The sequence below is a fragment of the Balaenoptera borealis genome (genome assembly GCF_965194805.1).
Source record: "Balaenoptera borealis genome assembly, chromosome: 3".
NCBI lineage: Eukaryota > Metazoa > Chordata > Mammalia > Artiodactyla > Balaenopteridae > Balaenoptera > Balaenoptera borealis.
The window spans coordinates 151,257,005-151,273,457 of NC_138866.1; the positions used below are offsets into that span (position 1 = coordinate 151,257,005).

The 16,453-nt window shown below is 46.1% G+C and overlaps 1 protein-coding gene across 4 annotated transcripts in view; it reads right to left on the reverse strand.

The window, feature by feature from the left end:
- Positions 1-16,453, reverse strand: part of CEMIP (cell migration inducing hyaluronidase 1) — a 160,508-nt gene that overhangs the window by 142,197 nt on the left and 1,858 nt on the right. Inside the window, exons 2-3 of one of the 4 annotated variants that reach the window (XM_082388482.1) lie at positions 15,437-15,638; positions 14,649-14,851 (exon numbers count right to left, since the gene is read on the reverse strand). The exons of 1 other annotated variant lie outside the window; for it this stretch is intronic. The gene's annotated coding sequence lies outside the window, so the exon portion shown is untranslated. Of the gene's footprint in view, positions 1-14,648; positions 14,855-15,436; positions 15,653-16,453 lie in introns of all 4 variants that reach the window. 2 more of the 4 variants (XM_082388480.1, XM_082388481.1) reach the window with 2 other exon arrangements.

Here is a 16,453-nt window from a genome sequence, read left to right on the forward strand (position 1 = left end):
AACTTGGATATAAAGTAAGTTTTTTGAAAATATGGTTTGCAAAGACACCCCAAGAGTGTGACTATCACATGTATTCGATGAAAAATAAAGCCTTGGATGAGGAAGAAGTCCTGAAGTACGATGACATTACAGTCAAGGTTTTCCCAGGACTTTAATAAAGAGAAAGACCAGCAGTTTAAAAGGAGTTGCCACCACCAATGTTAACTAGTCCAGCTGTGGGAAGACATGGAAAAGCCAGCCACAATCAATTATTAGTCATTCATTCATTCATTCATTCTATAGAGGTAGCAGGCAGTGACTCTGTCACAACCTACAATAGGCCCCGAGGCTCTATAAATAAATAAGAGGTGAGCTCCCAGGCAGAGGGGGAGAATGGACATCCAACCATATAACTCACGGGGTCTGTCATAACAGAGATACTCTGGGCACCCAGAGGATGGTGAGGGGATTTCAGCTGCCTCTTCAACATAGGCTAGGAACAAATTTCCTTACACTATTTGTGCATAAAACTTTCTATTTCGTGGAAGGGACTGCACCCAGGATGCTGGCATCCCTCTGGACCAGGCTTCCGTAGTCTGGGTAAGCATGGGCACCCCAGTGAGTGGTCTCTCTCTCAGGCTTTGACTCACTGGGACACAGAGATGACCATCCAACCCAAGGAGGAACTATCCAGCTCCTCTCCCCAGGCAGCGCTGCCCAGGGACTGCCCAGATGTAGAGCTTGCACGCCGGCTAGCAGCCCAGCGTGCCACCAGACTGATCCTCATTTGGCTAAATTGTTAGAGCAGAACAGCCGGCAGAGCTGGCCGTGTCCCTGCAGAGCTTTGGAGACATAGCCAGGCCTGGTCCACTGAGATGGAATCTCTGAAGTCCGCCCAGATGGTCAGATCAAATGTCTGGCTGAATTCCTGCCACGCTAGCCTTATCACATTTCTGCCATCTTCTACACTGGTAACTGGATCAGCTAAGCTTTCACTGGCAGCACAAACCAATGGATAAAGGAGAGCTTGTTCAAGAAAACTGTGCTTGGATAACAGGTTAGTGGATTGAGGGGAAAACTAAGTTAGAATCTCTCTTTGCACCACGAACTGAAATAAATTCCACGCAGGTCAAGGAGCTTAAAAATCAATCCACAGGACCACCAGAAGACTCTAGAATTGTACACTGACTGAAGAAATCCAGAAGGAAATGATCAACAGATTGGATTACACGAAAAGATTTCACATATTTTACAAAATCACCCAAAAGGAAGACAGGGAGAGAGAACCGTCTCTGCCCATCTCTCACTCCAAAGCTTCATCTCTCGCCCCATTTGGCTTTGTCCAAACACTCCCGCCATATTGAACTGCTGGTAGCTCCTTTCACGAAACACATTGTCTGATCTCCCTGTGTCCAAAGAGCCCTTCTCTGACTGACGGACAGATGCTCACTATGTCGTAGGGTTCAAATCAAGCATTAAGTCCTCCAGGAATAACGGAGTCCTCTCACTTTTCTGCCCCCTCTGTGCCTTGCACGAACATAGAATGTTTTACTATTCTCCTTTATTCACATGACCACCCCACCTTGAATTGTAAAGTAGGGGCATGAATTATTGTGTTTTGTACGCTCCGTGTCTGGTGTAGAGTGGTTGATTAATAAGTGTTTGCTGAGTAAACTGGTTAAGCAAATGCAATATCTCCTGGTTTTATTGATTCACCTGGCACTGACTCAAAGCTTCAAGGCCCTGGTATCTGTTTCGATAAAAGTCAGACTGATAAATGCACTGCTGACTTATCACCCATGTAAGTGGGACACAGAGCATGCACCAAAAGTCCTGTGATAAGAGCATTTCATCCAGAGTACCTTTAGGCTGCTCATTCATTTCCTGGCAGGCTCCTGTTGAGTACAACTTTGGGTTTCAAGTTCTCAATCAGAGCTATCCAAGACGAAAAATGGACCCACTGAGGATACACAATAGTGACACTGAATTTTGCTGCAGATCTTACCCATTTGCAAAGCACTCTGTGGTCTAAGTGTAATCAGCAAAGAGAAGCTAACCCAAATCTCTGTCGAAAATCCTTGCTAAGGTCTGTTTCAAGGTGTTTTAAAAGTGTGGTGGGGCGGGGGGGAAAAAGCATCTCTTTATGGAAATACTTTCTGGTACAAACTGTGTATAACTGCAATAATAAATTGCAAAATGGAACAGAAGCAATTTCATACCTTACCCTCAGAGATAATCATTAAACACTCCATAGCATTTAAAAGTCATTGATTTTTTGAAAGCAATGAATAACCCCTATTGAAAAGATGCAAGGTTTCTTGCTTGATCATGGCCCTTGGTGTCGTGACTGTGTATCTCCAACCCAAATCTTCTCCAGTCTTCCCAGCATCCACCCAGGTACTCAGCCCCCAAACCTGGGAGTTTCCCTAGACACCTCCCTCTCCCTCACCCTATGTCCAAACCACCATCCAGTTCTGTCCACTGTGTCTCCTAAACACCAGCTGGATCCACCCACAGCTCTCCTTCCACCTCCATCTCACCATCTCTGCGCCCCTTGCCCAGCACCAGAGCCCCCTCTGTGCTCTTCCTGCTTTTGCCAACCACTGCCCAACCCCCCTCCACACCACCACCCCCTACCCACAGGAAGTCATCTGAGAGCAGCCAGAGGGCCCTTCTGAAAAACAAGTATCAGACAATGTAACTCCCTTGCTTAAAACCATTTAACGACTCCATCGCATTTAAACGAAGTTCACAGTCTTGAACGTGGTTTGAAGGACGCTGCAACGATCTTCCCTCTGCCCCACCGCTCTCCCCTACGTTCCACTCCACTCTTGCCTTGCCCCTCTCCTTCCCTGCCCCAGGCAGACTGGGCCTCTCTCAGGTCTCATCCCAGGGCCTCCGTGCACTCCTGCTGCCGGAGGCATTCCTGCCCCACTCTCGGTCTATCTAAACCTTCTCAGCATCCTCCTAGGCTCTGCCTAGAGGCTGCTCTTTCAAAGAGACTCTCCTCCCCCACAACTCCTTCCATTCCCCGCTCCACCACCCAGCTCCCCAGATGCCCTGACTGTTTTCTCTCCTGGTACCTTTTAACTTCGCTTCGTATCACCAACCATGGTTTGAAATCACATATGCATGTGCATTTCCTTATAGGTCTCTCTAAACCTCTGCTGTTCAATACAGTGGCCACCTGAGGCTAATGAGCACTTCAAACACACCTAGTCCGAACGGCCGATGCGCTCTAAGTGTAAAATCACACCGGTTTCAAAGACTTGGTATGAATAGAAGACTGTAAACTACCTAGATACTTTCTATATTGATTAGCCATGGAAGTGACCACAGTTTGGATGTGTTGGGATAAAGTATGTTATTAAGATTAAGTTCACCTGCTTCTTTGGACTTTGTGTTGATGGGGCTGCTAGAAACATTAGAATTCCACATGTGGCTCACTTGACACATTTGTTTTTGGGACAGCACTGCTCTAGACTGCAGTCTCCGTGAAGGCAGAACTCGGCCCATTCTGTTCACTGCCGCATCCCCCAGGGCCTAGCACAGCATCTGGAATAGTATGAGCTGATTCCAGTGAATTGCTAAGTGCATGAATAAACTAGTGAACGAATCCAGGTAAGCAAAGAAAAAACTCGTGGTTGAAAAGACAGTCCTATGGATGTAGTTACGGCAAGTCTGTAAACTTGCTCTTACTTTGTGTCAGGTAATAAGAGGGAGAAATTTCTGATTAGGAACTGTTTGGAACAACAAGGTAGGACACCCTCTTAAAAGCGAAGTAGGGCTAATAGACCATCAATGGTTAAACCAGAGAAAAGTCACCGATAGCAGAAAAGCAGAGATAAACTTCTGAAGGGTCTTTGACCCCTGGTTAGACCATTGTTCAAATCCCCCAAGCCAGGAACCCACTTGGCAACATTTTGTCCCCAAAATAAAACGATAAAGATAATAAAGATAACTTGACAAAAGCCTCCTGCTCAAATTCAAAGGTAACACCTGTGTTCATAAAACTGTAATTAGGGGGGCTTCCCTGGTGGCGCAGTGGTTGAGAATCTGCCTGCCATGCAGGGGACACGGGTTCGAGCCCTGGTCTGGGAAGATCCCACATGCCGCGGAGCAACTAAGCCCGTGAGCCACAATTACTGAGCCTGTGTGCCACAACTACTGAAGCCTGAGCACCTAGAGCCCGTGCTCCGCAACAAGAGAAGCCACTGCAGCGAGAAGCCCATGCACCACAATGAAGAGTGGCCCCCGCTCACCACAACTAGAGAAAGCCTGCACACAGCAACGAAGACCCAACGCGGCCAAAAATTAATTAATTAATTAATTTTTAAGAATAACTAAAAATAGAGCTACCATATGACCCAGCAATCCCACTCCTGGGCATATATCCAGAGAAAACAATAATTCAAAAAGATACATGCACCTAATGTTCACTGCAGCACTATTTACAATAGTCAGGACATGGATGCAACCTAAATGCCCATCAACAGAGGAATGGATAAAGAAGAAGTGGTACATATATACAATGGAATATTACTCAGCCATAAAAAGAATGAAATAATGCCATTTGCAGCAACACGGAAATGGACCTAGAGATTATCATACTAAGCGAAGTAAGTCAGAAAGAAAAAGACAAATACCATATATCACTTATATGTGGAATCTAAAATACAACACAAATGAACATATCTACAAAACAGAAACAGACTCAAAGACATAGAGAACAGACTTGTGGTTACCAAGAGGGAGGGGTTTAGGGAGGGAAGTATTGGGAGCTTGGGATTAGCAGATCCAAACTATTATATACAGGATGGATAAACAACAAGGTCCTACTGTATAGCACAGGGAACTATATTCAACATCCTGTGATAAACCATAATGAAAAAAATATGGAAAAGAATATATGTATATGTATAACCGTCACTTTGCTGTACAGCAGAAATTAACACAACATTGTAAACAACTATAGTTCAATAAAATTTTTAAAAATTAAAAAAAAAATTTAAATATTATTCATTCACTTATGGTTACCAAAGGGGAAAGAGGCGGGAGGGATAAATTAGGAGTTTGGGATTAACAGATATACACTACAATATATAAAATAAACAACAAGGACCTACTATATACCACAGGGAACTATATTCAATATCTTATAATAACCTATAATGGAAAAGAACCTGAAAAAGAATATATAACTGATACTTTGCTGTACACCTGAAACTAACACAACATTGTAAATCAACTATACATCAATAAAAATTTTTTTAATTTATTTAAAATGTCATTCATTCATACATGTGTGTTAAAGCACCAGCTCAGTTCTGGAGAGGCAGTGGTGAGCCAGGAGGACCCGGTCCCCTGCTCCCACGGATGCTGAACTTGGCACACAATCTTTTCCTCTGCACTCGACCTCTGGAGCACATGCCTGGGCCATTCAGATGGTGGCTGCAGGACTCGATACTTCCCCGAGTTTACTGAAGTCCGAATGTTTGAAAATGCCCCCAGAAGTTACAGCACTGCCCTCTCCATTTAAAATGTCTACTAATTCAATCAAGTCTGTCAACAAATGGAAGAGAAATGCCATTCTATATACCTCGTATGTACCAGGTCACAACTCTGAGAAGTTTGCCATGTATTATTTCACTATTATTTGCCATGGATTATTATCAGAATAATACACAATCATCCCTGTTTTAGGGGGTGAATAAACAACGAAGGCACCAAGAGGTGAAGTAACTTGTCCAAGCTCAGAGAGCTCATCAGTGGCGGAGGCAGATTTGCAGTTAGGTCTGCGAGGCTCCAAAGTTCATGCCCCTTTTCAGCTCATGACACCTTCTCTAACATCCTATAATCAAGGAAAATATAAGCTAAAGAGCTTGAAAACATGATGAGGAAGGATATAAAAAACAGTTAATTCTGTAGTCAGCAAAATCTAAAGGAGTCTTTTCTGAAATACTTCCTTCATATTTCTCTCCATTCATCTGATTAGAACCATCTTGGAGATATTGATGATCTGAATCTAAACTAATATGTTTCTGTCAAGAGGGCAGAGCCCCAGACCTCGTGACCTCTCTCTCCTCTGGTCATTTGATGGGCCCTCTTAGATTTGCTGTAGGACGAAATACAGTCCTGGGTACAGGAGCAACACTAAGAGAATATCTGTGGATGGGTTTAGTTTACTGAAATCACCTAAATGTCTCATCGCAGCTACAGGGCAGGAAAGAGATGAAGGCTGGAAACTCACCCTGGCACCTCTGCAGGCCAGACAGCGTTCAGAGTATCTGTTTCATCCAGTTTCAGCTGGACTATTTGAACTGAACTAACATCTTTCGCAGTGACTGCTCTCTCCTTCCTCAAGGTGAGCCTCCCGTGAAAATTCTGTCCCTTTCGCCCACATTCCTTCCACCACTTCTGCTGCAGGTCAGTCAAACAAAGCAGTTAGGAATTTGCCCAAGAATTTGTGAAGAATTATGAAGGTGCTTACAAAAAAGTCAGCACAAAGGCCACGGGATGAAGACTAGAACACTCTGACCCCACAGTGAGACTGGATACAGAAAGCAGGGATGCATCAGTCTGGAGGGATAATCCCGAAGACTCATGGGTCTCAGAACATTTTTCTCAAAGGCTTGGAGCTCTACCTGCAGAAGGACCAGACCTCACGTTGGCAGGGTCTCGGGCCACGAGATCCCTGAAATATTTCCAATTTAATGTTCTCCCTCTTGCCCTCTTGTCCGGGCACCAATAATTCACTGTAGGCAGTGCAGTTTTCCTTATTGCCTTTGCTGGGCCCTAGGAGCTACATTCTCAAGTGAGAACTGGTATTCTGGAACGGACTTCCTGACAAGACCACCCTTAGGACTGAGGAACACAAGCCCAACCCAAGCCACCTGCCACCAGGAACAATGGTCTAATGTCCAACTACTGATGACACCCCTCCCCTCGTCAAAGCCACTTACATGAAAGGCCAAACGTCCTGACTCAGCTTTTAAGGACCACCACCACCTGCCCCCACTTTCACAGTCTCATTTCCAGGGAACTCCTAGACCTTCCCCCAAATATCTGCTTTCTAGATTCTCTAAATTTAGTTCAGGCTATTCCTGCCTTCCTAACCCTCCCTTCTCCGGCCAGCAAACTGGACACTCCTTCAAGGCCCCATCAGAACTTCCCTGGCTGTCCAGTGGTTAAGACTGCACTTCCACTGCAAGGGAAGCGGGTTCGATCCCTGGTCAGGGAGCTAGGATCCTGCATGCTGCACGGTGCGGCCAAAAATAAAAGAAAAAAAATTTTTTAATTAAAAAAAAAGGCCCAATCAAAAAACAGTTCCCCATGATGCCTTGTCTCTTTCCCCAGCAGTTATTTCTCATCAATCTGTAGTGCTTCCACATTGTCCACACCTGCCTTACAGCACAGACTGTAGGTACCTGAACGCCTGTCTGTCCATCTCCTCAACTGGGAGCTTCTCCATGGCAGGGAGATGCCACGGGGTCATTTCTGAATCCCAGGTGTCCAGAAAGAATTGGTGAATCGGGGCTTCCCTGGTGGCGCAGTGGTTGAGAATCTGCCTGCCAGTGCGGGGGACACGGGTTCGAGCCCTGGTCTGGGAAGATCCCACGTGCCACGGAGCAGCTGGGCCCGTGAGCCACAATTACTGAGCCTGCGCGTCTGGAGCCTGTGCTACATAACAAGAGAGGCCGCGATGGTGAGAGGCCCGCGCACCGCGATGAGGAGTGGTCCCCACTTGCCGCAACTAGAGAAAGCCCTCGCACAGAAACGAAGATTCAACACAGTCATAAATAAATAAATAAATAAATAAAAGACCGTGAATTCCTTTAAAAAAAAAAAAAAGAATTGGTGAATCGACAAGTGTGTTTGGGTTGCCATTATTCTCAAACTGCTTTATTATGAATTACGATATTCCCCTAAACGTGCTTTCTCCAAGTTTAAGAATCAGGCAACATCAGTCATTATTCAGAGCATGGGTTTTTGGACTCACACAGACCTGTGTCAACTCCATGACATCCAGGCAAGTGACCTCAGGTGGATCTCACAGAGTCTCCTCCACCTGATGCCTTGAGTTGCCTCAGAGTGGTCAGGAGGATTAACTGAGGTGATGTATGTAAAGTTCTCTGCATGGTGCCTGAACTTAGTAAGCGCTCAAGAAGCACTGGATATGAATAAACATGATGAGAATAACCACAGGGCCACCAGAGTACAGACCTCCGAGAAGGTGATTGGCAGGCTCAGGGTTCATTCAATTCCCAGAGCAGAATACACAAGACTCAGCATCAACTCTATTCGAGAAAAGTATATGCTTGGGGGGGGGGGGGCGGGGCGCGGGGGACGCGGGTTGGGACTCAGAGGCAGGACTCATGCATTTGTACATTTAATTCACATTTGAGTACCTACTATGTGCTAGTCCTTGGGAATAGAACAGAACATAAAAGAGTCTCTGCCTCTGAGCTCTGAATGAAGAAATGACTGCCTTATCCTGGGAGCGGCTGAGATGGGAGCCAGCCCCGTGCTCCACACTGAGGGGAAACCCTCACCTTGCCCCACGTTTCCCAGAAAGTCCACCAAAGGGCCCTGTGTGAAGCGGCCATTCCCCATTCAAAGTGCGACTCTACCCCTCTCTGTTCCCCTTGACCTTGGAGAGGTGATGTCCTCAAGCAACCTCAGCAGAGCAGAAGCTCAAGTTCATGCTTATTAAGCAAGATTCAATAGAAGCATCATCTTTTTTCCATGTTAAGAATAGCTTCTTGTTTAAAGTAACTGTATGCGGGGAATGTTTAAAGTAAAAATGAACTTCACTACCTGGTCATTCTCAGAAAATCCTGGGATATGTTTATATGTTACCATTTGTAACAACATTGCCCAACCATTTGAAAACTGGAAACAGATTTCAGCTCAGCCACCTGGAAAGCTCAAGTGTATGCACAGCCCACAGTTAGGTGGCCAAAGGAAACTCCCAGCTTCTTCAAAGCTGTGAACCAAATCGACGCCACCGAGATTGCTGTGCCTTTTTATTTTTACAAAATCACTTAAATGAGAAGAAATCCTTGCATGCGAAAGTTCCAAAGCCCAAATCCCACAACTGCTTTCTCTTTTGTTACCAAGAACTGAATTAAGAAATCTGGTAAACACAGTGTCTTCTTAAGAAGTCACAGACATAGTGACACATCCGCCCAGCATAACTGGCAAAACATTCTACAAGGGAACACCACAATTCCTTCCCTCTCCAAAAAGGAAGGTAAGGAATGGAGAAGGGAAAATATCGGCTTCAGACCACATGGACGTCTAAAGAGGACCCACATACGTCTCTTCTCCACTTTCCCTAAGACTTCTACACCCCCAGTTCAGATCAACAGGTAGGTTAAGAGCCGGAGACACCTTTAGCATCCCCAAAGCTTATTTGTCTGTCTCTGGCACCGATGTCTGCATCAGAAAATATCAGAACAGAACCAGCACTGACGGTAAGGACTTTGACCTCCTAACAGGAATGAGCCCTAGAGGGGGTCGGTCGGGAGAAGGGTGAGAACTCAGCCATCACTATAGCTGATATTGTAATCAATATTTAACAAATTGAAATTAATGCAAAAAATCTATAGTGAATGAAAAATCGAAATGTTAAATAAAGACAGAACCAGTATTACGGATTTTTCTTTTTGCCTCTAGTACCTACATTTGCTTGTGTCTCATAGAAGGCTATAGAATCAACGAGTCACAAGCCCGGGGCTCAGCTGTGAGCACCCATTGGGTAGAGCCTGGGGACGGCTGTGGGAAGGAGAGAGAAAGTACCCAAGCACGCTCATGGCTTAGCAATGTTGGGCAAATAACAACCTTTTGCTGAGTAACATGGAAATAGATCTGAAACATATGGATTAAATTCCTCCCAAAATAAACACAATTTTTAAAGGAAAGGAAAAGTACTTAGCCACTATGTTTGAGGTTTTCCTGAACCCAAACCTTTGGAAAATTAGCATACGAGTGAATTACTCAGGGGCTGTAACAGTCAGCTTTCCAACAGTTCGTCATAAACCACCAGTTTGTTTTTAAAACGAAAAAATTTAACAGTCTGCCTAAATCTGCTCCCCGGCTCAGTCCTTTTGAGGTTCATTGTTGTTGTTCTTTACAGGAAGGAGAACAGTTTGGCATGCCCGCTGTCCCCTGGGAGGCTCTGGAGACCCAGCAATTTGGGGGACTCGAGGAGACCAAGCTGGGAACAACGGCCCGCACCACTCAGCAAGGACAAGAGCCCTGGAAAGAAGGCGGGTGAGTGATGCACTGGACTAAGAGCTAGACAGACACCCAAGATGTCATCCTGTACCAGCTCTGTACCCTTGGGCATCAGTGTCCTCACTGCCCACATGCAGGCCCCACTGCCCCCTCAGGGGAGTGGAGGGAAGGAGGGCATGCCGTGTGGTGAGAGCCGGGCAGCAGCCTCTGTATCCAAGTGGACAGCTCAGGCTCATCACGGGCCACCCATCAGACAGTCCTGTGGGATCTAGGGAACCAGTGTCTTTGGTCACCCGTCCCAGCCTAAGTCCCGCCCTAGGAAGCAAGGGGAAGGTGAATCCCCACGCTTTGGGAGTCAAGCCCATAGTTCCGGGTGTTCCAGTTTCCAAGGCAATGGGGGCTGATACCAAGACCTCTGGACACGAGGCCATCTGGATACAGAGGCTGTTGATCACCAGCTCTCCGGCCTTCCCTGACACTGCCCAGTTCCATGGGTTGTTGGTCTGGCAGCAGAACAAGCCCCAGACAACTACAGATGCCCATCCTGGAGGGAACCCTCGTTTGCCCCTTCCCTCCATCAGGGTTCCTCACATACCCAGTGGAGCTCTCCAGACTGAACATGCCTTACTTTCATCACCTTAAATCAGGCATATGATGGTGCTTTTGGAGCTGGCTCTGTGAACAGAGGGAGCTCTTCAGATCCCTTTCTAAGGACTGGGAGCACCCATCAGTGAGGGGTGGGGCTCCCTTTGGGCGTTGTCCCATTTAGAGTATCAATTTTCTCCTTTAAGAGAGCTTTGTAAGATGCCCACAGGAGCTCCAGCTCGAACTGAAACCTTCCGCCTCACCCTGGGCCAGTGGAACTTTTCCATTCTTATATTTCTGGCTTACAGTCCCTTTTCAAAACTCACTCTTGGCTACATCAATGAAAAGGGATGCAAGATCCTGGGAAGAATTTGTTGAGTCTTATACCCTAGAAATATGTTTTTTTTTTTCTTGCCAGCTTTTATAGAATCTGAAAAGCCTTGTAAGATTAGAAAAGATTGAGTAACAAAGTTGAAAATAAAAAGCCCACTTCTGCAAGAAGCTCACAGCTCCATTTTCCTCCTCCGGTGGTCCTCTATGGCTGGAGTTTTTTGAAACAGCACCTGCCACGTTTCCTTCCCCACCCGTACCACATATACCCCACGTTTGTTAGAGTGTCACACGGGATACTTCTGGTTTCTTTTCATTGAAAATTGTTGACACAACAACCAGCAAGACATCTAGAATGTGAAGAAGACATAGCAAGGCAAACCACGATAAGACTAAGATAACACTCTTAATGTGACTGTCAAAAGCAAAAGGAAATGCTCCAGGACAGAGGTTTCCAAACTGTGTTCCTTGGAACCCATAGAGCTCCGTGGAATCCCTTGGGGACCTCAAGACAAAAATCAAGCCCCTACTCCCAGCCGCAGCCACATTCCCTCTGGTTTGTACATTAGGATTTAGTAAGATTTTATGAAAAAAATATGGTTAAAGTAATTTTAAACCACTGGCCCAAGAAACAAAAGGCCCCAGAGACCTACAGCTGCCCGGTAGGACTCTCTCTCCTTGGTCAGGTGTGGCCCAAGGTCTGGGCAGTTCAGGTACAGAGCTTTGTGCAACTGAGGGATTGCAAGAGGTGAAAGGTTTAAGCCTGTCTATGCTTCTGGATCTTTCCCCATGGCCCCCTCTCTGTGTAGAATGCCTTCTAAACTCCACTTCCCACATTGGCCTCACCAGAAAAATCCCTGTAAACTCCTGCTAATCCTTCTAGACACACCTCTTCTCATGCCCCTTCTCAGGGAAGCTTCCTGGGATGTCCCCTGGCTTTGCCTTCCCCCCAGCAGGCCCCTGCCCACCACACCTCCTGACCCATCTGTCCTAGCCTCGGTCACACTGCATGGCAACTGCTGACATTGATGTCTGCTCCCTCCACGGGACTGTTAGCTCTGGAGGACAGAGACCATTTATTCAGCTCTGTCTCCCCAGTGGCTAACACAGGGCCTGCCCCGTAGAAGATGCTCAAAACCTTGTACTCAGTTTCTTCCCTGCTTCCAGATGCGGCAGTGGGTGACTGAATGCAACTGCACCCTTGCATCTTGGGCTGCAGGGGGCATCTCTGATTACCAGCTCATCCCCACAGGAAGGCTACAGGGAGGGCAGCTGAGGAAGATAATTGAGCCTTGAATTCCATTTTCAGGTTCCAAACAAAAAAAAGTTGTGATCTTTAGAGTCAAGTAAAGTTGTTTAAATGTAAACAGGCATTCTCAGTGTCTGGAACCAGAGTGAGATGAAATTCCCCAAGTGATCTCTTAATACCACCAAAATTACATTCAAATGCCTCTGCCAGGCAAAGATAAATTGCCATTTGCACAATGGTCTTGCACTTAAAAGTAACTCGGTCCAGAGAGCTTTGGAAAATTTATTATGACCAGGAAAAGGGGAAACTCAAAGGGGTTCAAGATATTTAGTCTACTGATAAGACAGCTTAGGAGTGACAATAATTATCTCCAAGAATTTGAAGGGTCTTTAGAAGGTCATTAGGAGGACATAGGCCAGCTGGGCCTCATCTCCTCGGACATCAGAAATGGATTTAAATTATACCAAAAAGAGTTGAGCTGGCACCACAGAAGGTCAGCAGTGATGTAAGCCCTGGCGACCCAAAGGGAGCTCCACGGACCATCAGCATCACCTGGGAGCCTGTGAGAAATGCAGATGCTCAGGCTCCACCCCAGATCCACCCGATCAGAACTTGCATTTTAACAAGCGCCCCTGTGATCTGTTTGCCTATGAAAGTCTGAAAAGTCCTGCCCACTGTACTTTCCTCAGTCCCATGGGCTGGGTCCATGCCTTATAGCCATAAAGTCTCAGGCCAACAGCATGAACTCCTGACCCCAGAAAAGGCCAAAGAGTGCAGCAGCTTCCTGGGGAAGTCTGCAGCCCTCCTGCCCCCTCCTCCAGTGATGTCTAGAAACAGGAGAGGCAAAAGTCTGGCACAGATACTTTACATGCCGGAAGGACCAGTTTCTAGACGTGCCTTCCCTGTAACACAAAATGCCTCGTGGCTAAGCTCTTTTAGGGACAGCTGAGGGAAAGAAACACACAGGGTTTTCAAAAGCAGTTGTCTGGTCAAAGCACTTTAAACCCGAGTTAGATCTATCATGTGGCTGTCCTTGCAGAAGATTCAAAGATAATGCCTCAGCAATATCCCCACGCAAGGAGCCAGACTGTCCGGAGCTAGACAGAGGAAACCTGTTCTGAGTAAGTGCCAGTGGGGGAGGCCGGCTGCCTGTGCGCCCCACTCACCCTCCCCTACCGAAGGCTCCCACACCTGCAGGGGGTGGGAAGTGAAGGATGGATTCGGATGCCTGGAGCCAAGCTGAGCCTAGAGAAGGGCCCTGGAAAATAACAGGGGCAGGGGAGAGCAGCAACTCCTCTCCCTCCGGGTGGGGAAGTGTGTTTCCTGGCACCGAGGGAACTAAGCAGAAAGCAAATGTATATTTGATGACATTTCTCTGCGTGCAGCCTCTCTTCTGAAGAGCCAGGTTTGAACGAAGCCTCGCACCAAAGCAGACAGAGGAAAAAGAAGGATAGGGGACCTACCAGAGAGACTAGGATGGCCCTTGGAAGTGCAGATAATGAGAGTCGCTATGATAGGCACCAGAGTCCTATCCAATTTAACGAAATATCCACATGCCAGGCTTTTGGGAAAGGAGGTTCAGGGCCCAGCTATCAGCTGGCGAAATAATAAAAGGGAACTCAGTACTGAGAAGTCTCCCTCCAACCCATTACCATCCTAACCTCCGACTAACTTAACCAGATACGAGAGTAAGAATGTGATCCTTTGCTGTTCCCTGTTCAGAGGAAACTGAGTGGCCTCCATGTAATGATAAAAACCAAGCAAAAGGAGACAACTGATGCATTACTCGGATGAGACGATCCATCTGGGTATCTGCCGTCGTGTGGAATGAGAGATGTAGCCTAGACTGATCATGGATATAGGCTCTTGTGAATGCAGCCCATAAACACAACTTTGTTCCTTTTAGGAACCCAACACACATGCTTGTATTTCTCTTTTGATTTATAACTACAAGTGCAAAATGTTTTTATCCTATCAAATTGTGCTCCTCTGTCAATATCACAGAAGGTACTAAAAGGGGGTCACTTAAGCGGCGGGCTTCAAAGGAGGCTGAGAGTAACTGAATTCACCCCTGTCATCCCGCCGGCCTTCCCCACTGAATGCCACTCTTGCCATTTGATCCGTCCGTCCCAGCCACACAGACACTGCTGCAACAGGCAGAATGTCACAGGATCTGTGAAGAGCCCCTTTCTGCCTCTCACGCCAGTCCCTCCCCTCTTTGGCCCCTATACTACAAAAGTGTTCTGTAGTTCAATAGTTTTCCTACCAGAAAGTCTTGTGTGCTGGAAACCGGAACTGCATGGGAGTCCAGAGAAGAGAACCGGGACTTCAAGGTCAGCCAGGCCCACGTCGTCCTGCTCCATTCGCATTACCGGGTAGACAAAAGTCACAGAAAGATTCCCAGCATCTGCGGACCGCATCCTTCAGTTCCACTCCTTTCAGATGGAGGGAGCTAAGATTACTTCTGATCTACTAAGGAAAAAAATATGGAAAATCTAAGAGCCCCAGAACGTGGAACTGGCAGAAACACACACACACAGACACGCACACATACACACATACATTTTGTGGAAAAAAAAAAAAATCTAAATGTAAGATTGGACCCACTACAACTCCATTATCCAAACTTCTGTGGTGTGTCACATATTAGGGATTTCTACCACACAGACCCCCGAAGGTGGAGCTGGAGGAAATTTTCAAATCTATCTGAGAACAAATAAGTGGTAAGGCACCAGGCAGAGCGAGTGCGTGTCTTGATCAGGGTCTCACAGCCAAGCAAGGCTCAAGCACAAGGGAATGCGCTTCCTGCCTGGTAACGACCACTCAGGGGTTTCCTGGACCAGGTGCTGCCCTAGTGCAGCAACCCCTCACTTCATCCTGCAGGAATCCAGAAATGGGGCTGTGGAGGCCAATCTCCATCAACACCCAAGGGAACTTCACCTTCAAGAGGACAAAGAGGCCCCTCGGAAGATCCTGCATTCTTTTGAGAGAAGAATCAGGAAGAATTGATCATTTCAACCAGAGGGCTGTGATAAGATTCTGAAAATTACTTACTTTATCTTTTCTCCAAGTGGTACAAGTGGGAAAAACAGGCAACTGATTTGTTTCATGCAAAAATTCTTCCATTTTTCTTTGGTGAACAAGTTTTGTTTGTTTTGTTTTGTTTTGTTTGTTTCAGCATTGTGATCAACTTCAGCACTTTCATCAATTCCATCAACAAGTTTTCGAACATGAATATAAAGTGGAGCTGGAGTCCCTATCAAACAATTACTAGGTTAGGAAAGAGAATAGAGGGCTGGTGAACATAAGTCAAAAGAAGTGCACAACCGTCTTTAAAATATACCTATAATCGCTACCATTTTAAGAGATTTCTCTGTGCTCAGCACTGGTATAAGTGCTTTACACTGTGCTACTTAATTCTCATCAGCAACTCTGCAAGGTAGATTGTGTTGTCCCCAGTTTACAGATGGGGAAACAGACACAGAACTTAAATGACTTTCGAAAAGTCACACATGCTGCTCCAAAAGTAAATAAAGATGCTTAATTGTTTTTACTCTCCATGGACCTTCACCAGTCACAAACAGAAGCAGATCTTCTGAATTTCTTGCAATTTTAAAATGAAGGAAGATACATCTTCTGTATAGGTGAAAATGACAAAAAGAAGAGCCCCAGCCAATGTCATTTCTTATCAGAGAAGGGAGATGTTTAATTTACTCAGATTAACCCCTACAGGTTCTCTCCACCCTGTTTCCAAGCAACCAACTTGAAAAACCCTCTACTGGGCTAAAGAGGAACCAATGGAAGCTTCTTAAAAGTGTTATGGACCTGGGAGGAAATGATTAGGATCGGAAAACAGCATAGTTGCTTTTGCAAATGCATCCAAACTCATTCTCTATGCACATGTTCTGTCTGATTCTTCTCCATTTTGTCACTGTAACTGTGAAACTAATATCGCCTCCCAGTACCATATTTACTAAATAATTTAATAAAACGGAACATGACCCTATATCATGTGCAGAAAACAGTTTGAGGGAGGTCAATTAGGTCTGGCATTATGTCACTGCCTCAGTC